Here is a 27,981-nt window from a genome sequence, read left to right on the forward strand (position 1 = left end):
CTACAAAAAGGTGCCAACTGTATTCTTGTGCACATGTGCATGGAATTTCAAAAAGATGCCAGCTGCATTTGCATGCTTCAAGTGCGTGTACTCTTGCGCAACACATGCATGGAGCTAATTTAGGAAACAAGGGTGCCCATGTGGGTCTTACGATCCCACATGGCAGCTCCAAATTTAATTTCCACCAAATTTAAGCCTTTAAAGTGCTCTTTTTGTAATTTCAGCTCATGATCCGTGCTCCCATTCTTCAAAACTTCACAAATTAAATTCTGAAGTGATTTAGTTGTGGCTCTAGTAATTGGACCTTGAATGAACTCCTTTGGCATGGATGTAGCTTGATTCTCATCAGAATTGGATTGTCATGGCGAGGTTCTAAGTTTAATGAAAGTTGAAGAAAGGAAGAAAAAAAAATATGATGAGAATCTCTCTCTATAAATTTTAGGTAAAATCAAGAAGTTGCACTTCCATGAAGTTACCTTGTCAAACACATCAGCAACAGCAACCGATGGTTGAATCCTCTCATTTATAGCAATGTGAAATTCTTGAGGTATGGTGACTTGTTTCCTTACATTGCAAAAAATCCCCATTTCTCCTTTACTTTCAAATATCTACGCGATAATTTAATAAATTTGTTGAGGATACTAAGGTTGTAAAGTGAATATCAATATCCATTGAAAAGATGAGTTTTACCTTCATATTTAAAGGCCTTGCCTTGAATTTAGGGATTTTTTCAAGTTCTTCTTTCTTGAGTTCTAAAGAACTTTTCACCATTGGTGGCCTAGCCCTTAAAGTAATGTGAAGAAGGGAAGTTTTAGGTTCAGTAAGATGAGGCTTCTATTGATTATTCTGTAATGAAATTGGACAATTGGGAGTAAGTAAACAAGAATTGTTTTCTGGTAGGACATAGAATGATAACCACTTTTTGATTGTGGCTATTCCAAAACTCGATAGGACACCTCTGTTGAAGCCACTGAAGCTAATTCTGCATTCTGAGTGGCCCTTACTGTTGTCTCTATCTACTGTTCTGATGACCGGTGTCAGTCCAGACAGCTAGAACGTCTGGAAAAATATTTAAACTAAAGTGAGAAACCATAATTAACTCAAATTTTAATAAGAAAAATTTAGGAAAAATTTTAGAAATAAAATACAACCAAGTTAAATAAGCTGGTGCCCTAGCGATGGGTATGAAGGAACGGAAGCGTGAAAAACACAAGTTTATACCATTGAATTCAAAAATTTTCACCTAGGGTCACATGCATCATGCAAGATTTATTTTTATCTATTTGATTTCAATGATAAACAACATATTAAAACTCTTTTAATATGTTTTTGGATCTGTATTTGCCATTTAAGATTTTAAAATTAATCAGATTAATTTTAGAACCCTAGATTAAATCAAGAACGATTACACTAACCTCTTGATGCACTGTAGCGTGTCTGCGCCTTTGAGATTCATCTTCAGGACACCAGATGTTGTCCCTCTAGCTTGTCCACACCAAGAACACCTATGGCATCCCTTGAATAGCTTCTAAAGCTTTTTCTATTAATTAGAAAATCAAGTTCTGCCTTTTAAGAGATTAAAGATGTAAACAGGACACTAGAAACAATTTCTAGTGTTCTTAATTCAAGAGATTGATGGCTAATCTCTTTGAATTGATAAGAGATGAAGAAGAAGAGATGAAAACCCTCAAAGTGGTGTGACAAAGGAGTGTGGCTGCTGGTTGTGTTTTATTTTCTCATAACAACACTTAAATAGCTAGGTTAACACATTAAACCCTTGCCACATGTCACCCTTTGATTAGCTCTAGGTTTAAGTGACCCAATCACATTGTGCCAAGTGTCAAACCTATATTTAATCTTGATTTTAATCATCTTACATGATTAAAAAACATTTGGCAAGCTTATGTGCAATCCCATGTGTCACCATCTCATGGTGCCACGTGTCACTGTACAAAATGACCAAAATGCCCCTGTGTCTTAATTTTGAGTTCTCAACCCAAAATAATTATTTTTCTTCTTCTAATTAATTTATATCAAATATAAATTAATTAATTAATCTCTATTAATTAATTTCTCATTAATTAAATTCATATTTAAATACTTTAAATATAAATTTAATTTATACTACACATCCAATAATCTAGATTTGGTTTCAAGTCATGCTAGGGACTTTGCAATTTAATTGCAAACCAAACCTATTTAATTAATCAATTAAACTCTTTAATTAATTAATTAATTAAATCATATTTAAATAGGTGATAACTTGTGTATGTGTGTGACTTACTAGGCTCATCACTAATTGGCAATGAGACATGATATCAACTCTTAATATCATCAGAACTCTTTCTTACCATAAATGATTTCTCTAAATCATTTTATGAACCTCATAGACCATGGTTAACACCTAGCATAGCATGCCATGGCCACCCAATTAGTAATAAGGTTTACCTTAAATGAACCTATAATCATATGTTACCATGCACTAGAATCTCTCTGTTACAAAATCCCAACTCAAGCTGGAGTCATGGTTTATGTCAAACTCCATTTGCTATGAATATTATGTTCTCTTTTAATTCCAGTTCTTGATTAAAAAGATTTTCTCATCAGAAACTCTTTTCTGAATAAATCTATCTGTCCTGGCCAGGAACTTGAAACATCAAGAACAATTAAATGAACATAGGATTTTATCTCTATTTACTTAGAGGAACAGATTCCATCTTGATCAACACCTACCTCCATATATAACTAGTAGGAGCCAACATATGCCCATATACCCATACACAGTACAAGTATGAAAGCAGTATCAAACTCAAACTACCTATATACAAGATAACTGTGCTATCTCAGGTCTAAAGATTATATGCACTGATATGATTTATGACAAAACATTGACCAGAGTAAACTCCATGTGCTTGTCATAAGTGTCACTGGTTCGGCCTACTTATCATTTATAAATGCCTATCATGTTTGTCATATGGCATGAGACTCACCATTCCATCTTATTTATATCTCATATAAATAACTTGGGAACAAACATGAATACAATCTTTTTGGATAAGTCATGTCCTTATTATGAAGTATCCTCGATTGTGAACCTATTTATGATACTTTGTGCTAGAAATATTGTCACTCATATTCTTAACAACTTAAGAATAATATTTCTAACAAAATATCAATGGACCTTTTCTATTACACATAAATATATTATGTAAACGGAAAAGTGGAAATGCCTTTTATTAATAAAAATATATACAAGATACATACTAAATGATATGCTCTAGGGCATACTACTAACAATCTCCCACTAGCACTAGAGCCATTCATTACAATACCTTAGACCCATCTTCTCAAGATGTCAGTCTAACTGAGCTTGTGACAAAGGCTTAGTGCATGGATCAGCTGAATTTTTTCAGCTGATGTTATTTTTCTGCATGGCTATATCGCCTTTGCCCAACTATATGTCTGATAATGTGGTAGTGCCTTTCTATGTGTTTGGATTTTGGGTGAGACCTTAGTTCCTTAGCCTGTATGACTGCTCCATTGTTGTCACAGTGTAGTGGAACTGTTGACTCAATGGAAGGAACTACTGTAAGTTCTGTCACGAACTTCTTTATCCAAACAGCTTCCTTTGCAGCATCTGATGCAGCAATATACTCAGCCTCTGTAGTGGAATCTGCAGTCGTGCTCTGTTTGGAACTCTTCCAACTGACTGCACCTCCATTACAAATGAACACATATCTAGAGGTAGACTTTCTATCATCAATATCTGATTGGAAATCAGAATCAGTATAACCATCCAATTGCAAGTCTCCACCTCCATAAATCAAGAATAAATCCTTAGTTCTTCTCAAGTACTTAAGGATATTCTTGATAGCTATCCAGTGTTCCAAACCTGGATTGGATTGATACCTGCTAGTCAAACTAACAGCATATGCGATATCCGGCCTAGTACACAACATTGCATACATTATACTTCCAATAGTCGAAGCGTATGGAATCCTGGCCATCTTATCTCTTTCTTCAGGTGTCTTTGGAGACATCTCTTTAGAAAGATGGATACCATGTCTCACTGGTAACAATCCTCTCTTGGAATCAAGCATGTTAAACCTCTTTAACACCTTTTTCCAAGTATAGACTTTGGGATAAACCAATTATTTTCGGTTTATCTCTATAGATGCGAATCCCAAGAATATAGGTTGCCTCCCCTAAGTCTTTCATGGAGAATGTATTTGACAACCATACCTTTATAGTTGTCAACATACCTGTGTCATTACCCATCAATAGTATGTCATTCACATATAAGACAAGGAAAGTGATAGCACTGTCACTAACCTTCTTATATACCCATGGCTCATCCTCATTTTTTATAAAACCAAAGGATTTAATGGCTTCATCAAAACGGATGTTCCAACTCCTCGAAGCTTGTTTCAACCCATAAATAGATCGCTTTAGCTTGCATACCTTGGAACCATCTTGGGATTCAAATCCCCTAGGTTGTTCCATGAAAATGTTTTCTTCAATGTATCCATTGAGAAAAGCTGTTTTGACATCCATCTGCCAAATCTCATAATCATAGTACGCAGCTATTGCTAATAAAATCCTAATTGATTTAAGCATGGCAACAGGTGAGAAAGTCTCCTCATAGTCGATTCCTTGCCTTTAGCGAAACCCTTTCGCTACTAGCCTTGCCTTATAGGTCTCTACCTTTCCATCAGAACCAATTTTCTTCTTGAAAACCCATTTGTTCCCTATAGGTACAATACCTTCAGGTGGGTCAACAAGATCCCAAACTTGATTCTTATACATGGAATCAATCTCGGATTTCATAGCATCAATCCATTTTGAAGAGTCTATATCTGATATAGCTTCTTCATAGGTAAGTGGATCATCTCCATGATCTACTTCTTCATGAGTAGACAACTCTTGTTCTTCTTCATGAAGAAAATCATATCTCATCGTGGGTGAGATACCTGGTTGTTCTACGAGGAACAAATTGTAGATGTTTCATCAACGGGTATAGGTTGACTAGATGGATCTATATCCATCTGATATGTTGGTTGGTCAGAATTCTCCAATTCTAACTCTATTTGCCTTCCTTTGCCTCCTTCTTGAACAAATTATTGTTCAAGAAATGTGGCATCTCTACTTATCACAACCTTTTGTGAAGTAGGCAAATAAAAATAATATCCAAAACTATCTTTTGGATATCCAACAAATCGACCCTTTTCTGATCTGGTCTCCAATTTATCAGTGTTCAGCTTTTTGATATAAGCTGGACAACCCCAAATCTTAACATGCTTAAGACTTGATTTTCTTCCATGCCATATCTCATAAGGTGTGGAAGAAACTGATTTTGATGGAATCCTATTCAGAATATACAAAGCTGATTCTAATGCAAATCCCCAAAAGGAGATTGGCATATCAGTATAGCTCATCATACTACGTACCATATCCAATAGGGTACGATTTCTCCTTTCAGATACACCATTCAGTTGTGGTGTTCCTGGAGGAGTCAGCTGAGAAACAATGCCATGCTCTCTCAAGTATTCATCAAATTCAGTACTCAAATATTCACCTCCACGATCTGATCGAAGAGCTTTAATACTCTTTCCGGTTTGATTTTCTACTTCAGATTTAAATTCTTTGAACTTTTCAAAAGATTCATGTTTGTATTTCATCAAATACAAATACCCAAACCTTGATTTATCATCAGTAAAGGTAATAAAATAATGAAAGCCCCCTCTAGCCATTTCTTTAAATGGACCACATACATCACTATGTATTAGCTCCAAAATATTTTCAGCTCTTAGGCCCTGTCCAACAAAGGGTGATCTAGTCATTTTGCCCTGAAGGCAAGATTCACAAGTTGGAGTAGGCTCAGAGTCCAATAAGGATAGAATCCCCATTTTCTCCAATTTTGTAATCCTATCTTCTACAACATGACATAACCTTAAGTGCCAAATATATTTTGAACTTGAGTTGTTTTTCACCACGGCATTGCTTTCATTTAGATTGCTATACTCTGGCCAGTGGAAACACTTTCTTACTGGTAATGGAAACACTTTCTTATTGGCAATGGAAACACTTTCCTGTTGACAGTGGAAACACTTTCCTTTGCCTTCATCAGCTTTAGTCTTCCTTTTCTGTTTAGCTATTTTCTTAGAAGGACCAGGAATCTGAGGTTTCTTTTTCTTATTCCCCTTCTTCTTGTTGGACTTTCCAGCAGAAGAAGATGCAACCAAAGCTACCTCTTTTCTTTTATTGCCTGGCATATTCTTTTGGGCAATAACCAGCATATTGAGTAAACCAGCTAAGGTGCATTCCTGTTTAGTCATATGGAAATTTGTCACAAAATTTCCCAAAAGACCTGTGAAGGGATCAAGGATCAAATCCGTCTATAGTTGGAAATCCATGTTGAAGTCAAGATATTCCAACTGCTCAATCAGCCGAATCATCTTGTGGACATGATCCCCAACATTCTGTCCCTCAGACATCCTCATGCGGAACAGCTGCCTAGATATCTCATACCTAGCATTCCTGCTGTGCTCACCATACAACTCTTGTAAGTGAAGGAGGATCTCACTCGCACTCTGCATGTTCTCATGTTGCTTCTGTAACTCATTACTCATGGAAGCAAGCATGTAACACTTAGCTCTCATATCATGCTCCTTCCACTTATCCAAAGTTTCATGTTCCTCTTGTGTGGCCTCTGGAGGTAAGGGACCAGGAACATTTGAATCTAGAACATATCCTATATGTTCAAGGTTCAGGACAAGTTTCAAATTTCTTAGCCAATCAGACAGATTAGGTCCTGTCAACCTATTGTGATCAAGTATGCTTGCAAGGATATTGGATGGTGGTGGTTGTTTTGTGATCATTTTTATCAGAAAATTAACTGCATAAAATAACCAGATTAATTAGTAAATGTATCATGTAATTAACCAAAATGATTATGGTCTTTTAATCAAATTGGTCCTCCCACTAACTTAGCGAATCCTACACTTCCAAAGTAGAAAACGAAAATCCTAGTTGGATGGATTTCTAGTGGGTGATTGAATTCTTATAATTCTATTGATCATCCTCAGGTACATCCATTATTGGAATTACAATAAACTATAAGTGAGCAACTCTTTGCCCATCACATCTCATGTGAGGTTCAATCCTTTACCTAGCCCCTAATGCTCAAAATCTCAAGTACATCCATTATTGACTTATCTTGCATTAGTTAAGTTGATCCCATTGAGCCAGTAATTATGCAAATAATTTTAATGTCCTCAGGTACATCCAATATTGGCCACTAAACCATTTACATATTTACAACATCTCATGCTTAACAATTATTCTTAAGAAAATCTCTTAAATAAATTGCATCTTATGTAACTATTTAAAATTTCTTAAAATAATTGCCCCAATGGAGGGCCTATGTTATAATTACTTTAATTATAGCATTTCCAACTTAATCATTTGTTTGGAAGATTTTATGGTCATTCTATTTACTATTAAGGTCTCACTTTGCACATTATCCATTTAGCATGCATATATCATATAATTGCATACATTCCCATACATCTCATGCATTCATGGATAAGCAGTAAATATGGTATGATCATGGACTTTCTAAGGGATTCAATTCTGAGCCACCAAGAATTGAATCAGGGCATTCCTAGGTGCATTTCATTCATTCATTTTACAAGAGTTGCTGAAGGAGTACATAATCAACACTTGATCTTGAATTCCTCCCACTGGTCCCACCAATGCTCTTGACCTCCTTAAACTTCTTGCAATCCAATATTATATGGTAATCCTTGGCATACCAAGGCGAATTTACAAGAACTTAAATAAATGAAATTACAACCCAAAAATTATTACAAACTTAATAATACATGCCCAAAATAAATTAAAATAAATTAATTAATTTACAATCCCAAAGAAACATAAAAGAAATAAATCCAATCACATTGGTCTTTTATAGTCCATGATCATCCATCATGCATATCACTATTTAACAATTAAATAAAACATACATACTTAAATTAAATTGAATATCTCATATTCAACTTAAAAATTCAGATTTGAATATGATTCAAATAAATTTAAAAATTCAGATTTGAATCTCATTCAAACAAATTTAAAAATTCAGATTTGAATCACATTCAAACAACTTTAAAAATTCAGATTTGAATCTCATTCAAACATTTTTTAAAAAATCAGATTTGAATCACATTCAAATATTTTTTAAAAAATCAGATCTGAATTTTATTCAATCAATTTTAAAAAATCAGATTTAAATATGATTCAAACAACTTTAAAAATTCAGATTTGAATCACATTCAAACAACTTTTAAAATTCAGATTTGAATCACATTCAAACAATTTTTAAAATTCTGATTTGAATCATAATTTAATTGTGTGATAAAAATTCTAATTAAACAATTTAATTAGACATAAAATGGATCTTAAATCATACAACAATAGCACATTCACCATCCATTTACCTTTGCACACCATTGTGATGCATCAACCATGCACACCATGGTGTTCATCATTTGTGCCACCACTTTGACTTTGCAACCAGCAATAAACTCTTGATCTCATGATCAAACACACAATTAAATCATATAAACATCAATCTAAATGGCAAATATAGTGGCTCTGATACCAATTGAAGGAACGGAAGCGTGAAAAACACAAGTTTATACCATTTAATTCAAAAATTTTCACCTGGGGTCACATGCATCATGCAAGATTTATTTTTATCTATTTGATTTCAATGATAAACAACATATTAAAACTCTTTTAATATGTTTTTGGATCTATATTTGCCATTTAAGATTTTAAAATTAATCAGATTAATTTTAGAACCCTAGATTAAATCAAGAACGATTACACTAACCTCTTGATGCACTGCAATGGTTCTGCGCCTTTGAGATTCATCTTCAGGACACCAGATGTTGTCCCTCTAGCTTGTCCACACCAAGAACACCTATGGTAGCCCTTGAATAGCTTCTAAAGCTTTTTCTATTAATTAGAAAATCAAGTTCTACCTTTTAAGAGATTAAAGATGTAAACAGGACACTAGAAACAATTTCTAGTGTTCTTAATTCAAAAGATTGATGGCTAATCTCTTTGAATTGATAAGAGATGAAGAAGAAGAGATGAAAACCCTCAAAGTGGCGTGACAAAGGAGTGTGGCTGCTGGTTGTGTTTTATTTTCTCATAACAACACTTAAATAGCTAGGTTAACACATTAAACCCTTGCCACATGTCACCCTTTGATTAGCTCTAGGTTTAAGTGACCCAATCACATTGTGCCAAGTGTCAAACCTATATTTAATCTTGATTTTAATCATCTTACATGATTAAAAAACATTTGGCAAGCTTATGTGTAATCCCATGTGTCACCATCTCATGGTGCCACGTGTAACACTGCAAAATGACCAAAATGCCCCTGTGTCTTAATTTTGAGTTCTCAACCCAAAATAATTATTTTTCTTCTTCTAATTAATTTATATCAAATATAAATTAATTAATTAATCTCTATTAATTAATTTCTCATTAATTAAATTCATATTTAAACACTTTAAATATAAATTTAATTTATACTACACATCCAATAATCTAGATTTGGTTTCAAGTCATGCTAGGAACTTTGCAATTTAATTGCAAACCAAACCTATTTAATTAATCAATTAAACTCTTTAATTAATTAATTAAATCATATTTAAATAGGTGATAACTTGTGTATGTATGTGACTTACTAGGCTCATCACTAATTGGCAATGAGACATGATATCAACTCTTAATATCATCAGAACTCTTTCTTACCATAAATGATTTCTCTAAATCATTTTATGAACCTCATAGACCATGGTTAACACCTAGCATAGCATGCCATGGCCACCCAATTAGTAATAAGGTTTACCTTAAATGAACCTATAATCATATGTTACCATGCACTAGAATCTCTGTTACAAAATCCCAACTCAAGCTGGAGTCATGGTTTATGTCAAACTCCATTTGCTATGAATATTATGTTCTCTTTTAATTCCAGTTCTTGATTAAAAAGATTTTCTCATCAGAAACTCTTTTCTGAATAAATCTATCTGTCCTGGCCAGGAACTTGAAACATCAAGAACAATTAAATGAACATAGGATTTTATCTCTATTTACTTAGAGGAACAGATTCCATCTTGATCAACACCTACCTCCATATATAACTAGTAGGAGCCAACATATGCCCATATACCCATACACAGTACAAGTATGAAAGCAGTATCAAACTCAAACTACCTATATACAATATAACTGTGCTATCTCAGGTCTAAAGATTATATGCACTGATATGATTTATGACAAAACATTGACAAGAGTAAACTCCATGTGCTTGTCATAAATGTCACTGGTTCGGCCTACTTATCATTTATAAGTGCCTATCATGTTTGTCATATGGCATGAGACTCACCATTCCATCTTATTTATATCTCATAGAAATAACTTGGGAACAAACATGAATACAATCTTTCTGGATAAGTCATGTCCTTATTATGAAGTATCCTCGATTGTGAACCTATTTATGATACTTTGTGCTACAAATATTGTCACTCATATTCTTAACAACTTAAGAATAATATTTCTAACAAAATATCATTGGACCTTTTCTATTACACATAAATATATTATGTAAACGAAAAAGTGGAAATGCCTTTTATTAATAAAAATATATACAAGATACATACTAAATGATATACTCTAGGGCATACTACTAACAGGGTAACCCAGTGGGAAGTTGTGGTCCTCGCAACTAGGAGCCCTAAACCCGAGAGAAAATTCATAAAATAATTTTCAGGACTCTAGAGAAGAGTCATTGAGGTTTCTATGGCGTTAGAATGCCAAGAAAATGCTTAGAAAAATTTTTCAATCTGTACAGACAATTTTAGTCTGTTAAGCCAAACGAAGGGCATTTTGGTCATTTCATCTTTAGAGATTATTTTTGGCCCACTTTTCTAGTTAAGTAAATAATTATTATAATCTAAAATATGAATAAATATTGCTAAAATTAAATTGAAAATGAGTAGAGAAGAAAGGAAAAGAAAATGAGAAAAATGTCAATTATGACATCACCATGAAGTCATTAAAAGTGCTCCCACCAATCACATTTGAACAAGCTATTATAAACCAATTAAAAAGAGGTAAAATGAGGTAAAAATAAACAAAATACAATCTACCTTCTTCCCTAACCAAACCAAGCGTCACCCTTCCCCAACCCAACCTCCATGGAAGCTTAAAGCAAGCTTTAAATCGCACCTTATCTCACCTTGAAACCACTACCTTGCTTCACAAAAAATTGATCTTGCATCTTGAACAACCTCTAGGTAGCAAAAAGAAGAAGGAAAAAGGAAGTTTTGGAGACTTGGAAGAGTTAGCAATTGAGGTTAGTGCCTATACTCACGTCCCTATCTTTTTAATCCTTGTTAGGAAGATAAATTAAATGTGAATTTATTGTAAAAGTGAACAAAACAATTATATTGAAGTATGTATGAAAATCGGCAGCCATGGGAGAAGGATGAGAATTTTTTATTTGTATGACTTGAATTGTTTAGAAGTGGTTTGTGAACTATGTGTGTTGGATGAGTTAGATGACATGAAAAGCATGAAATGGACACTTGGAAATTAGGGTTTGTGAAAAAATTGTAGTTTTGCTTATGAAATGGTATATTAACCTTGTAATGGTCAATTAGTGACCATTTGAATGTGTGTGAAGAGGAATTGAAGTGAGTAAGGATAATGGAGTGGAGTTTAGGCATGCTACCCTTGCTGACTTGTAGGACTAGGTATGAGTCCAGCAGGTTTGGGCAGCTATAAATGGAGTTGTATAGGTTCAATTAGTGCAAGGCTAATTGGACATGAAACTAGACACATAATGGCACAACTTTGGTGAAGAAATCCTGCCCAGAAAACCAAACCTAGTTGACCTAAAAATTGCCCTAATCCGGGTGACTTACATTCTGCCTGGGCAAAATGACTAAATAAGCAGTATTTATTCATTTGGTCATAACTCAGTATAGAAAGGACCAATTAACTTGAAATTTTACCAGTAGAAATTTGAGATATAGACCTACAACTTTCATGAAGAAAACAAACCCAAATTTTGACCATAACATGTCCAAAAACTGACTTGCAGTCAATGTACAAAAAAGGGCAGAATTGGTTCTGTCCAGAAAATCTGGAAAATTTGCAATCCGGCCAGTTATGGTGTTTAGGCCATAACTTGAGCTACAAAACTCCAAATAGAGTGATTCAAAAAAAGAAATGTAACTAGACACAATAGGGAACAACTTTCATGAAGACAATTTTGCCAAATTCCTACTGTACAAATGACCAATAGAACTGTAAACTTAGTGCTTGAAATCTAAAAATTGTGAATAACTAACACTAAGCTTTGAAATGGTATTGGCAACCAATACCAACAACTTTAGAATGCAAAATGTGGTATCTTGGTGAACTTAGGTTCAACAAATTTATTATGTATTAAAAAGTCAATAATTTGAGTGAATAGTAATGTAAATAGTAATACAAGGACACAAAGTGTAATAACTAAATTGTTAGAGAAAATTAAGGCATGAAATTTGAAATCCATGAAATATTCATGGATTACTTGGAATAGATAATTGAGATTTATACTCCCAACACTAGTGGAATTCATAATGTATTAGCAATAGAACCTGAAGTATGAAATGTACTTCACATGAATAGATTGTTGAATGTATAAATGAGATAAAAGTGTCATTTGGGATTTAGGTTCCCATTAAGAGAGAAAGGAAAGATGATGAATGTAAATGGTACGTGAAACTAACTGAATGTGAATTGAAATTAGTATGAATATTATGATGAATGTATAAATTATGGAATTTATCATGAAATAATGAAATCATAAAATACAATATATTAATATTTAATGATATTATGTGCCCTTGTATTGCCTAGACACGTGTGCCAGATTGGATAGATTGGCATGCCAATAAGGTATTATTTTAGCATTACTGTGAAAGGCTTTATGCTTGTATTCATGGCTTTTATGCCCGTATTCATGGCTTTTATGCCCGATTATGTGTTATCATGGCTTTTTAGCCATACTGACTGCATACGTGGTTGACGTTCCACGTCCTATGGTATGATGGCCCTAGGCACCGCGGTGTCCACTGCGAATGACCCATTATCCAGTTTAGTCAGCCTGTCATAGGTTACTTGGGCAGTCCAATTTATTTAAATAAGTTACGAATATTAACAATTAAAAATGCTAAAAAGAAAATAAATGAGAAGAAGTTCTGAAATAAATTAGATTAGCTTCAAAAATTTGTTCCTTAGAATGATCTGAAGTAAATTAAATTAGTTCTAAAAATTTTAAATATTACGAAATGATTGTAAACAACTTAAAAAGTATCAAGAAAGTGATGAAAAGACTAGCAGAAGAGGTATAACTTAAATAATATTACAAATGTGACTTACATAAGAATATAAGTTTAAATTTTAGATTATTCGTATCTGGTACGTTATTAATGCAAATTTCTAAACTGAGTACCTCCAAAGAAGAACATGGCAGGATAGAGGAAAGTTAATATTAGAAACTAAAATAATTATGAATCTAAATTATTCGAATTATGGTTTATTTCTACCTTTGTTTGTATATTATTTTCTTGCTATATTATTGCACCACTAAGCAGCAATGTTTAGCCCGATGGATTTGTTTCCTCGCGCAGGTACTGAAGTTAAAACCCAATGAATACTAAACAGAGATTTTGGAGTTCTGATTTGCAGAGTGTCAAAGGTTGTCACCTCCTCAGCAATGCATGTAGATAGGACCCATATAGATTATATTATGTATTTTGAGCATTATAATTAGTTATTATTTGTAATGTAAATTATAAATTGTATGTTGAAATATAGATTATAGAACTGTAATTAATTTGTAGATCATGTAAATTATGAATTTATGTAATCAGTCTGTAAATCATGTAAATTAATGAAACTTGAGAATTTATATATATAGATTGAGCACGAATGGAAATGCATGGAAATAAATATGAAATTGAGATATATGAATGAGATGTGAATTATGAGATAGTTATGAGAATAATTGATGAGATTTTATTTTGAAAATATTGTTGAATTTCGAACAGGTGAATAGTAAAACACGTCAAATGATAATAAAATATGGGAAACTCTGTTAGTTTCTCCGTCAAAAAATAATCGATATTAAATATAACGAGAACAAAATTTTTAAAGGAATAAAGTAAGATAAGATAGGGTGCTCCGGCACCGAATGTAGCACACTTTGCTCGGCTACACTGTAGTCGGGTGAGGGGTGTTACAGTCTCCAGATGAAATTCCTATAGAAATTGAGACAGATCAACCTAATCTATCTATATAGAAAATGGCATGAACTTCATAATCATCTTTATTTCCCAACATTTACCTGAAGCTCAGGTGGCTGTGGATTACTTCTCAATAATGCAGGTAGTGTTGGAGCTTCCAAAATCTACATGAATAAATGAAAATTTCAGTTCACGCAAAAGGAACCATACTTGCCTCATAAAAAGACAATAGAGAAAAGAAAATTACCTTCTTGTTTAGTGGTCTAGCTTTAAACTTTGGAATTTTCGCCATTATCTCTTCTTCAAACTCAGCAGTACTTTTTACGTTGACTGAACAAACACATTGACTTGTTTCAAGCTCAAGTTCCTTAGGTATTGTCAATGTGAGTTGAGATTTCCTCTGGATAATAGAAGCAACATCATCCTGAATTTAAATAATGAAAGGAATTTGGAAAAGAGGGGAAAAAAAGGAAGCAAGAATAATAAGAGTTTCCATTTTACACATGTGAGAGAGAACTTCTAATATGTGGCAGCAACAAGTTTCAAGTACTTGATTGGAACTTTTTCATCATCTCTGCCATTGAAACAAATGTTGTTGGTGTTGCTGGTTCCCGAACATAAACCTTAAGATGGAAAAATAGTGTTTAATAATTCAGTTCCCGAATTTTCACAACTAACAAACATAAGAAGATTTCAATTTCACAAAGACAACAAACCTTTCTCTCTTCTTTCTACATTTTATTGGCAACAGATGAATTGGAATGGCCGCTGATGACACCCAATTTTAACTTGTGATGCAATGGTTGTGGGGGTTTAACATTAAGAATCTGGAATTTTAATAAAATTAGGGACTGTTTAAGCAAGTCAAATTAAAATAAATAATAGTTCAAATCCCCTGTCTGGATCTCCCTCTTTTATGCTTCTGCCTCTTAATGGCCTGGTTCTCATGAGCCAAATTGGGAGTCCCAGTAGCATTTTTTATAGTTGCATCACTATATAATAAGACAAGTAATAGCACCTCATCATCTTGCTACCAAACAAACAAACTTCAATACAGAAGATCACAAAAAGTTTATTTAAGAACCAAACGTTCTAACATTTCTGGTCTGGAGCCTCTAACTTGCGAGGACTATTGTTGACCCTTTGCCTTCAATACAGATGGATTCCTAACCAAACTGGCTACGTATTTAGCTGATTGATGCTTCTTGGAATTGGTCAATCGGCCTTTATTCTGAGAAAACACTGGTGGCTTAAGGGTGCAGCAAGTTTCAAATTTATTGTTCTCTCTACCATGGGCAGGCTCAATTTGGATAGAACTAGGACTTCTGGCAAGAAAAATGAGGTCAGAACTTGAAAACACAATCAAGAAGATTATTATAATGAACACAGTGACGAGTGTCAAGGTCACCAATTAAATTACTATTTATCCTAATCCAATTAACTTATAGTTAGAACAAATAGGATATTGTTCCCACAGAGAGTGTGTAATTAAGCTAATTCAATCTCAGAAGTAACTAAACTAATTAAACTAAAACTAATTAATACTAACTAAATAGGGGCTATGATTCGATTTTATAGAGAAAATAGAAGAAACAATTTAAAGACTAATTTACCAAATACCTAATGTATGCAAGACACTAAGATGAATGAGTTTGATGCTGAAACGATGATATGACAAACTTTAGCATAGATAACCAATTCCACTACTTTTTTAACATTAATCATGGACCAAAATTAAGTTAATTTAGTTTATACAATTTGATTGTGGAGTATTACATGTGTGATCACTCCCTATCTCTTCTTAAGCTTAGATTAATTAGCTAATGAGCATAACTAACCCCTAATCTTAAGATCAATCCCATCATGTGTGTGAATTAAATTCAATGATTGCATTAATGTACCAAAGAGACATCATCAAAACAAGGTAGTGTAGATGAAATGTGCATAAACACTTATCCTAACTCATATACTTTTAATTAATAATGACGAATACTCAACATATTAATTGCTACCACTTTGAATAATTAACTTAATAATTACGGATTAAGTTAATTAAACTAACTTTAGAATCACAAGAAAATTAGTGTGCTTCCGAATAACATGCATTCATTGATTCAATCACAAAAGTATATGAATGTATGAACAAAATTAAGCTTCGTCATAAAAAATAGAATCAAGGTCTCACAATGTTAACTTGGTAGTTTTATGGCATCTATGCTAAGAATCTAATCCACTAACACATAACTAAAAACAAAACATAAAATAAAAGAGATAAAGTTATGGAAAACATATTCCCCAATTGAATACACTTGAAATCCTTTGAAGATATACTAAGATAAATATGCGGCCACACTAGGGTTGTGCCAAACAGATCTCCAACTTAATGAACTCCTTGTTGTCGTGGGGTACGATGCTCTAAAAACTCAACTCTTCAACTTAAAAATAGCCACAAATATGTTATGATGTATGCATAATGGTGGCCTCCTTATACTTGCAAAAACCTAAGGAATTTTTAATGCAAAAATCCCTAGATTTCCTTAGATAATATTCGGCCAATATGAGAAAGGGGAGAAGAATGAAGTTTCTGATGCAAGTTATTAATTTCTCATCATTCCTAAGGCCCCTTTATATAGTGTTGCTTAGGTGAAGTTTCATTAGGAAGAGGACTTCATGCCTTAGCCAAATTCTTCATGGGAGGATTTGGCTGGATGTTCTTGCTTAAATATGATTGGTTTATGCATATTATCTTGCATATGATTGGCTAAAGAGAGTTCATGAAGATGTGGAGATCAGAATCCAACTCTAAGCATAAATTCTGATGTTAGTCGAATTTTCCATGGTGGTGTGATCATTGTTTAAGCTCTTGTTGGTTGGAGTGCTATATGTCTTTTCCTCATTGGTCCATGCATGTCATCCCCTTAATAAAACCAATCCTATAGGAAAGATAAATCCAATCTTGCTAAACTAGGATAGGGATTCGGAATCTTCAAGCAATAAGGAAAAGAAAGCAAACTCATCTTTAATTCTATCCATCCATATTACCACACATGTGCACTCTTCACATGCTTGGCTAATCACATGATGCCAACGCATTAATGAACTAATCAACACATGTTTAATTAGTTTATGACACATGTCATGCAATTAAAAGCCCTAGCCTATTAATAACCCCATTAAACATTAGTTATCACTACTTAAGCCCAAAATAAAATATGTATTTTATAAGCCCACAACAGAAATTAAATAAGGCACTTCAAACGTGGGTCTATATTAAGACATGCTTAACTTAAGGCCTTTATTGGACACATGTCCAAATTAAGACCAAAAGCCAAAAATTAATTTAAGACATCATAAAAACACATGTAAAAGCCCAATAAGCATGTCTTACACATTTCACTATGCATCTACCATGACAAGAATATAATATATGCCCAAAATGCCCTTAAACATTCAGAACATGTAAATTAAGCCTAAACTTAACCAAGATTGAATCTTTTTCAATCCAAAATTTTTCTTAACCTTAGATAAACATAGAAGAACATCAATTAAGGTGAAAAATATAAAAAACAATTCTGGACCAAATTACCCTTGAGTGCAAAAATAGCTTAAATTTTTATAATTGAGCATATATTCATCATAAGCATCCTAAGTGACCTATAATCATAAAAACTTAACCTAAGAGATTAAATAAATCATGAAAACATAACAAAAGACTAAGGATTATACCATAAAAGTGTGCATAAAATGCACTCAATAAATTTCCCCACACTTAGCCTTTATTTGTCTTCAAACAAATCTAAATCTAAACTCAACTGAAACATCTTACTATGAATATAAAAAAATCATGCTTGCCATGCACAATTTTGATTAAACCATTAAAGAAATCATTCATATTAGGGTAATCTCCTCTTCTTGTAAAGTGTAATCTCAACTTAATATTAATCTCCTCAAAAGCAAAGCATACCCACCAAGAGAATCCTCACTAGGGTTCAATGAGCACTCTCTCTCATGTGTTTTGATTAAGTGTTTAAGCTCTCATATTCATTGCATAATCGTGTCCTACCATAAGCTTGCTTGTCCATCTAATCTCCACTACTAGAAAATTGCACACATGCAAAAATCCAAAAGTCTTTTCATTTGGTTGTAATGGGACCAAGATAGAAGGTTTAAGGTAAAGAGCTCAATATTAATGAAAGTAGTAGAGCATGAAGAACACTAAGGATATACCATTCATGATATGTTCTTTAGAGTGTAAATATACTCCATGAGCTCTTTCCTCTACTCCTTTATACATTGAGCTCATTACAAACTTCCTCATGTGTCATATCACGATAATTAAAGTATGCATTTATTAGTGCTTCTTTTGTATTTGAGGGCTCTCTTTTTCCTTTCTTCTCTTTTTTTTTCGGTCTTCTTTTTGAATTGATGTACTTGCACTTTTATTTTGATAACAATGATGCAACACATAATCACCACCTTTCTTCTTATTTCATAGCCACCCCATAATCCCATATGCATTAATGCTCTACCAATTTTTCTCTATATGATGCGCAACATCTAATGAAAGCAAAATTGATGCACAAAATCACACATAAACACAAAACTCAACACAATTTCCCTCCCGCACACTTGAAACTCGCATTGTCCTCAATGTAAGGGAAAAGAAAACTAGACTAAACATAAAAATAAAAGAGAAGGGGAATGAGAAAGCAAATCTGAAATGGCATGGGTTGCCTCCCATGTAGTGCATTTATTTATTGTCTCTATACCTATACATAATGATGTGTGATCACTCTTCCATATTTGGCTCCTCATAGGAAGGAATCCCCAACATTACTTCATCAACTTTTTGCTCTTGGAATTTTTCATAGTAGGGTTTCAAACGATGGCCATTAACTTTGCACATTTTTCCAGTGAATTCACTCTTGATCTCCACTGCACCATAATCATAAACATTAGTAACAATATAAGGATCAAGCCAATGAGAATGAAGCTTACCAAGAAATAGACGAAGTCTAGAATGGTAGAGAAGCACTCTTTGCCCCACCTTGAACTCCTTACATCGAAGCCTCCTATCATGGAATGCCTTAGTCTTTGCTTTATAAATTATCATATTTTTGTAGGCATCATTCCTTATGGCTTCTAATTCTTGTAATTGCAACTTCCTATGTGTACCACATTCATCTATGTTCATGTTGCAACATTTTGTAGCCCAATAAGCCTTATGTTCAAGTCCCATAGGTAAGTGACAAGCTTTACCATAAACCAGCCTATATGGTGACATACTTGTTAGCATTTTGTAAGCTGTCCTATATGCCCATAATGCATCATTTAACCTCAAACTCCAATCTTTCCTAAGAGGATTGAGTGTCTTTTCTAAGATGGATTTGATCTCTTTATTTGAAATTTCAGCTTATCCACTAGTTTGAGGATGATATTCAGTAGATACCCTATGTAAAGCATGATACTTTTTCAAAAGAGCCTCAATAGTTTTATTACAAAAATGAGTTCCTCTATCACTAATGAGAGCTCTAGGAATTCCATGCCTATTAAAGATAAAAGCTTTGACAAATTCCACAATAGTCTTACCATCACCTTTTCTTGTGGGAATAGTTTCTACCTACTTGGACACATAATCAACTGCTAAGAGTATGTATTCATAACCAAAAGATTTGGGAAATGTTCCCATGAAATCAATGCCCCAAACATCAAAAATTTCACAAAAAGATATATTAGTAAGAGGCATTTGATCTCTAGAAGAGATGTTACTTGTCTCTAGAAGAGATGTTACTTATTCTTTGGCATTTATTACATGACTTACAATGGAGGTATGCATCTCTAAACAACATAAGCCAATAAAACCCACTCTCCATAACTTTGAGTGCAGTCTTTTTATGGTCCAAAGTGTCCACTAGCTTCGAATTCATGACAGAAGGAAAGAATGGAATGAAATTCAGATTCAGTAACACACCTTCTTATTATTCGATCACCACCTTGCTTCCATAGATAAGGATCATCCCAGAAGTAGTACTTTGAATCACTCCTTATCTTGTCCTTTTAAGCCCTAGTCAAATGAGAGGGTAAAGTATTAGTAACAATGTAATTAACAATATCAACATACCAGGGTACTTTACTCTGTAGAGCATAAAGATGCTCATCAGGAAAAAACTCATGTAGGGGTAAAGACTCTTATTCTCTTGGTAGCCTACTTAAGTGGTCGGCCACATTATTTTTAGCCCCTTTTTTGTCTCTAATCTCTAGGTCGAATTCTTAAAGTAATAATATCCACCTAATCAGCCTTGTTTAGCCTCCTTTTTGTGCAACAAGTATTTCAAAGCTACATGATTGGAATATATTATCACTTTAGTTCCAAGCAAATAGGACCTAAACTTTTCTAAAGCAAATAAAATAGCAAAAAGCTCATTTTCAGTGGTGGAACAATTCTTTTGCGCCTCATCCAATGTCCTAGAAGCATAGTAAACTACATGTGAAGCTTTATCAATTCTTTGTCCTAAAAGAGAACCAATAGCATAATCACTAGCATCACACATGATCTCAAAAGGTAAATTCCAATCAGGAGGTTGGATAACAGGGGCAAAAGTTAAGCACTCTTTTAACCTGTCAAAAGCATGCTTACATTTATCATCAAAATTAAACACTACATCTTTTGCAAGCAATACGCATAAAGGTGAAGAAATCTTTGAAAAATCTTTGATAAATCTATGATAAAATCCAGCATGACCTAAAAAGGATCTAACATCTCTAACACATGTAGGATATGGCAAAGATGTAATGATATCTATCTTAGATTTATCAACAGTAAGTCCCTTGGCCAAAACTACATGGCCTAACACAATACCTTGATCAACCATAAAATGACACTTTTCATAGTTCAAGACAAGGTTTGTGTTCACACATCTCTTAAGCACTAATGCAAGGTTAGGTAAACAACCACCAAAAGAGTTTCCATATATGGTAAAATCATCCATAAAACCTCTATGATGCGTTCTACAAAATCTGAAAATGTGCTAACCATACATCTTTGAAAAGTTACTAGTGCATTGCATAACCTAAAGGACATTTGCCTATAAGCAAAGGTGCCAAAGAAGCACATGAAAGTAGTCTTCTCTTGATCTTCTTGTGCAATAAAAATTTGGTTATAAACAGAATATCCATTAAAAAAACAATAAAAAGACTTACCAGCCACCCTTTCAAGCATTTGATCCATAAATGGCAATGGAAAGTGATCCTTGCATGTGGCATTATTTAACTTCCTATAATCAATGTACACTCTCCATCTATTTTGGATCCTTGTGGGTACCATCTCATTATCCTTATTCTTTACAATAGTAATACATGTTTTCTTTGGAACCACATGAATAGGACTTACCCACTTTGAGTCAGAAATATAGTAGATTATTCCAGCATCTAGGAGCTTTAATATCCCCTTCTTCACTACCTCCATCATAGGTGGATTTAGCCTCCTTTGTGCCTCACAAATAGGTTTGGCATCCTTCTCCAATAGAATCCTATGAATACAAGTGGAAGGGTTTATTCCCTTTATGTCAGCAATGGTCCACCCAATAGCACTCTTATGCTCCTTCAAAACCTGAACCACCTTTTTCTCTTGCTCCAACGTGAGCTTATTAGAGATTATAACAGGAAGTGTATCATTTTCTCCTAGTTACACATACTTAAGGTGATCTAGAAGGGGTTTTAATTCCAATTAAGGAGCCTACACAATAGAAGGTAAAAGCTTTGTATGAGAAATAGGTAACTCTTCGAATCTATGTCTATATTTTACCTGTGGTGCAAGGACTAAGTCCTCAAGTGTCTCCTTCAGTTCGGCATTTATCACAAAAATATCATTCAAAATTTTTGCATTCTTAGGATAAATGCCATACATAAGTGATAAATTCAAATGATCATTAGTAGCAAAATCAATAACATCATGAACACAATAATCAATAAAATTTAGATGGCATACTGAATTATCATCACTTGGATATTTCATGTCATCATAAATATTGAATTTGCAAATTTCGCCATCAAGTTCTAAAGAAACAATACCATCAAATGTGTTAACCTTAGCCCGTGCTGTTTTCAGAAATGGTCTTCCTAACAAAATTAGAGGTGTTTCACTCTTCCATATCAAGCACATAAAAGTCAGCAGCTAATTGAATGACAATACTAGTTTCATTAAGAGGTCCTAGATTCAGTGATGCATAAATAGATCTTGGCATGACATTAATGGATACACCTAAATCTAGCATAGCTCTTTCAATCTTAGTATTACCAATTTGAATAAGAATGGTAAACATACCTAGATCCGTTAGCTTTGGCAGGAGCTTCTTTTAAATTGCCAAAGAAACATGTTCTCCCTCACTAGCTTATTCTTTACTCGTTAACTTTCTTTTATTAGTGCATACGTTCTTCAAGAATTTTGCATCCTTGGAAATTGATTTGATAGCATCTAGAAATAGGATATTCACCTCCACTTTTCTAAATGTATCAAGTATTGCTTTTTCTTCTTCCTTTTTTTTAGACTTAGCAAATCTTGAAGGAAAGGGAGGGGGTTCTCTATATTCATGCATAGGGGATGAATTACTTACCTTTAGAGGGGGTGTGGTGCTTTCAGCCATGGCTGGGTTGGCCACCTCTAATTTGGCCTCATCATCATTCTGACCTTTAGTGTGCTTTTAAGCTCCTTTTTAGCATATAGAAGCATCTTTTAATTCCTTTCCACTCCTTAATGTGATAGCACTCATATTATCTTTTAGATTCACGATAGGTTGTAACAGGAGTTTTTTGGAGCTTTGCATTTTAAGCATGCTAATGTCATTAGCCAGTTGGATAATTTGGTTCTCCATATTGCTCATGCTTGCCCTTTTCTTTTTTTGAAATTGAAATTAGCTAGTTGCCAACATTTTGACAATATCCTCAAGAGATGAACCAGAAGATTGTGCAGGAGTGCTCTGAAGTGCTTGGGGTTGTGCTTGGAATGGTCTTTGGTAATTAAGAGCTTGTGCAAAACTTGAAGGGTGTCCTTAGTGTGTTCGGCCTTGGTGTTCTCCTCCTCCATAGCTCAAATTTGGATGGTTACTCTAATTTGGATTGTAGGTATTCCCTAAAGTGTCATACCACCTTTGTTGTTGATTTGAAAAACCACCAATAGCTCCTACTTGCTCATATTCTTCCTCACAAAGTGTAGGACATGCATCTGTGGGATGTCCTTGCATGGAGGGAATCCCACACTTTTTAATAGCAACTTGATTACCTACCATCAATTGAGAAATGAGAGAAGTCAAATTATCAATATTTTGCTCAATAGAATAACTTACCTCATTGACTACTCTTTTTGATGGCACATTTTTGTGCATGGCATACTGTTGTGAATTAGCAGCCATATTAGCAATCAAGTTTCTCACTTCCTCAGGTGTTTTGTCTATTAATGCTCCTCCAGAAACAACATCCACCATCCCTCTATCTACTGGAAGTAGTCCCTCATAAAAATATTAAATTAACAATTGATCTCCAAATTCATGTGGACTTGATGCGCATAACTTCATGAATCTCTCCCAATATTCATGGAGAGTTTCTTAATCAAATTGTTGAATTCCTCTGATTGCCTTCCTTATTTGCATAGCCTTGGAAGTGGAAAAGTATTTCTCAAAGAACAATCTCTTCATTTCAACCCAAGAATTAATGGTACGTGAAGGTAAGTAATATAGCCATTCCTTAGCTGAATCAGCCAAAGAAAAAGGAAAGGCCTTAAGCTTCATTTGTTCATCTGTAGCACCTTGTGGTTTCATGCTAGAGTAAACCACATGCAACTCCTTCAGATGTTTATGGGGGTCTTCACTAGGAAGTCCATGGAATGTAGGCAATAAGTGAATTAAGCTTGATTTTAGCTCAATAGGTGGTGCACCAGCAGGGATGTTTATGCACAAAGGTTGTTGATTGAGTTTGGCTCTTGTAAGCTCCTTTAAGATGCACCTAGCATTATCCACTGCCATGGTTTTAGCTTCAATTTCTGATGCACTACATGATAAGGTTTCGGTTTCAGCGTCCTCTACCCTAACTTCTTCTTCAAGCCTTTTATCAAATCTTAGAGTGACGGGGGTGTTTAATGAAATAGCAGGAGTATGTCGAGCTAAAGATCCAGGTGTGTTAACTGAGATAATGAACTCATGAATTCACCTTAACTTGGGGTCAATGTCTTCATCAGAAATATACTAATACCTAAAAAAACAAAAGAAAACAAAAAGTGAATGAAATCTTAGCAATAGCCGAATACAAACAAAGTAAAATACAACAAATAAATAGCAAATAAACACTTCTAAAATCTAATTACTTAATTAACCACACTCCCTGGCAACGATGCCAAAATTTGATGAGTGCTAAGGTTACCAATTAAATTACTATTTATCCTAATCCAATTAACTTGTGGTTAGGGAAAATGGGATATCATTCCCATAGAGAGTGTGTAATTAAGCTAATTCAATCTCAAAAGTAACTAAACTAATTAAACTAAAACTAATTAATACCAACTAAATAGGGGGTGTGATTTGGTTTTATAGAGAAAATAGAAGAAACAATTTAAAAACTAATCTATCAAATACCTAATGTATGCAAGATACTAAGATGAATGAGTTTGATGCTAAAAAGATGATATGACAAACCTTAGCATAGATAACTAATTCCACTAGTTTGTTAACATTAATCATGGACCAAAATTAAGTTAATTTAGTTTATACAATTTAATTGTGGAGTATTACATGCGTGATCACTCCCTATCTCTTCTTAAGCTTAGATTAATTAGCCAATGAGCATAACTAACCCCTAATCATATGATCAATCCCATCATGCGTGTGAATTAAATTCAATTATTGCATTAATGTACCAAAGAGACATCATCAAAACAAGGTAATGTAGATGACATGCGCATAAACACTTATCCTAGCTCATATACTTTCAATTAATAATGATGAATACTCAACATATTAATTGCTACCACTTTGAATAATCAACTTAACAACTACGGATTAAGTTAATTAAACTAGCTTTATAATCACATGAAAATAAGTGTGCACCCTGATAACATGTATTCATTGATTCAATTACAAAAGTATATGAATGTATGAACAAATTTAACCTTCCTCATAAAAAACAGAATCAAGGTCTCATAATGTTAACTTGGTAGTTTCATGAAATCTATGCTAAAAATCTAATCTACTCACACATAACTAAAAACAAAACTCAAAATAAAAGAGATAAAGTTATGAAAAACATATTCCCCAATTAAATACACTTGAAATCCTTTGAAGATACACCAAGATAAATATGCGGCCACACTAGGGTTATGCCAAACAAATCTCCAACTTGATGAACTCCTTGCTGCCGGGGGTATGATGCTCCAAAAAACTCAACTCTTTAACTTAAAAACAGCCACAAATATGCTATGATGCATACACAATGGTAGCCTCTTATACTTGCAAAAACCTAAGGAATTTTTAACGTAAAAATCCCTAGATTTCCTTGGGTACTATTTGGCTACTATGAGAGAGGGGAGAAGAATGAAGTTTCTAATGCAAGTTGATGATTTCTCATCATTCCTAAGGCCCCTTTATATAGTGTTGCTTAGGTGAAGTTCCATTAGGAAGAGGATTTCATGCCTTAGCCGAATTCTTCATGGGAGGATTTGGTTTGGTTTATGCATATTTATCTTGCATATGATTGGTTGAAGAAAGTTCATGAAGATGTGGAGATCAGAATCAACTCTAAGCATGAATTCTGATGTTAGTCAAATTTTCCATGGTGTTGTGATCATTGTTTGAGCTCTTGTTGGCATGGCAAATTTTGGTTGGTTGGAGTGCCATATGTCTTTTTCTCATTAGTCCATGCATGTCATCACCTTATCCTACAAAAAAGATAAATCCAGTCTTAAGTAAACTAAGATAGGGATTAGTAATCCTAAAGTAATAAGGAAAAGAAAGCAAACTCATCTTTAATTCTATCCATCCACACGCCACACATGTGCACTCTTCACATGCTTAGCCAATCACTTGATGCCAACACATTAATGAACTAATCAGCACATGTTTAATTAGTTTATAAAACATGTCATGCAATTAAAAGCCCTAGCTTATTAATAAGCCCATTAAACATTAGTTACTACTACTTAATCCCAAAATGAAATATGCATTTTATAAGTCCAGAAGAGAAATTAAATAAAACACTTCACACGTGGGTCCATATTAAGACATGCTTAACTTAAGACCTTTATTAGACACATGTCCAAATTAAGACCAAAAGCCCAAAATTAATTTAAGAAATCATAAAAACACATTTAAAAGCTCAATAAACATATCTCACACATTTTACTATGCATCCACCATGACAAGAATATAATATATGCCCTTAAATATTCAGAACATGCAAATTAAGCCCAAACTTAACCAAGATTGAATCTTTTTCAATCTAAATTTCTCTATAACCTTAGAGAAACACAGAAGAACATCAATCAAGGTCAAAAACATAAAATACATTTCTGGACCAAATTACCCTTGAGTACAAAAATAGCGTAAGTTATACAATTGAACACATATTCATCATAAGCATCCTAAGTGACCTATAATCGTAAAAACTTAACCTAAGAGATTATATAAATCATGAAAACACAACAAAAAGACTAAGGATTATAGCATAAAAGTGTGCATAAAATGCACTCAACACACAGTTATAATTTGTTTTGACTTTTAACTTTAAACTAGCAATTATCTATTCCCTTGCCATATTTTCTTCAGCTATTTTTTTATAGTTGATACCCATTTGGTTTCAGTCCTGGCAAATGATAAAATACTTTAGTGCCTAAACTAGAAACCTTTTGGTTTTGTCAGTGCATATGGTCTCCTCATCTTCTTGACAAGAACCATTAACAACAAGGTTAGCATTATTTTCTTTGTTTGCCTTATGAATTGTTTTTTGTTCCTCCGTAGTTTTAGTAGGTGGCATGACCTCTAATTGAGATTTAATCTCTGAGGAAGAATTAGAAGTAGCGAAATCTGATGATTCTGTGAAATGCAATGTAACAAAGTGAGGAAAAATTAAATCAAATAACACTATCATCACATTCTCCTATGTTGTTCAGAAAATGAGTATACATATACCGATTACAGATAAAAGTATCATCACCTTAGGCATTTGGTCTACTTCATTAAAACCACATAAACTCTCAACCTTAAGTGATCTTTCAGCCTTAAATGATTTATTTTTAAAAATTTAAAAGTCGTATATATTTGATCTTTTTTAAAAGTTGAAGAGTTTAATTAGACCTTAAAACATTTTAAAGACTTATGAAACTATTTAACATAACTTTAAATGCCAAAATAGCCTTTGTACCTATAAAATAAATAGATTAACTAAACTAACAAGAATAAGATAAGAAAACATGAGTAAAAAGGGATAAACTAAAATTTAGTCTAGAAGTTTGATTAAACTTGTAACACCCCTATTTGTATAGCCTGGTATATTTCGCTATTCTGTTGACCGGTGTCGATCCAGATAATTAAGAGGATTAGAACCACATTTAAGACAACTAGCTAAGCCC

General features: G+C 33.6%; 1 pseudogene; it reads right to left on the reverse strand.

Annotated features, from left to right (window-relative positions):
- LOC110656711 (protein TPX2-like) lies at positions 1-27,824 on the reverse strand (annotated as a pseudogene).
- Positions 27,825-27,981: the final 157 nt, after the last annotated feature.

The sequence above is a fragment of the Hevea brasiliensis genome, chromosome 7, assembly GCF_030052815.1.
Source record: "Hevea brasiliensis isolate MT/VB/25A 57/8 chromosome 7, ASM3005281v1, whole genome shotgun sequence".
NCBI classification, from domain to species: Eukaryota; Viridiplantae; Streptophyta; class Magnoliopsida; order Malpighiales; family Euphorbiaceae; genus Hevea; species Hevea brasiliensis.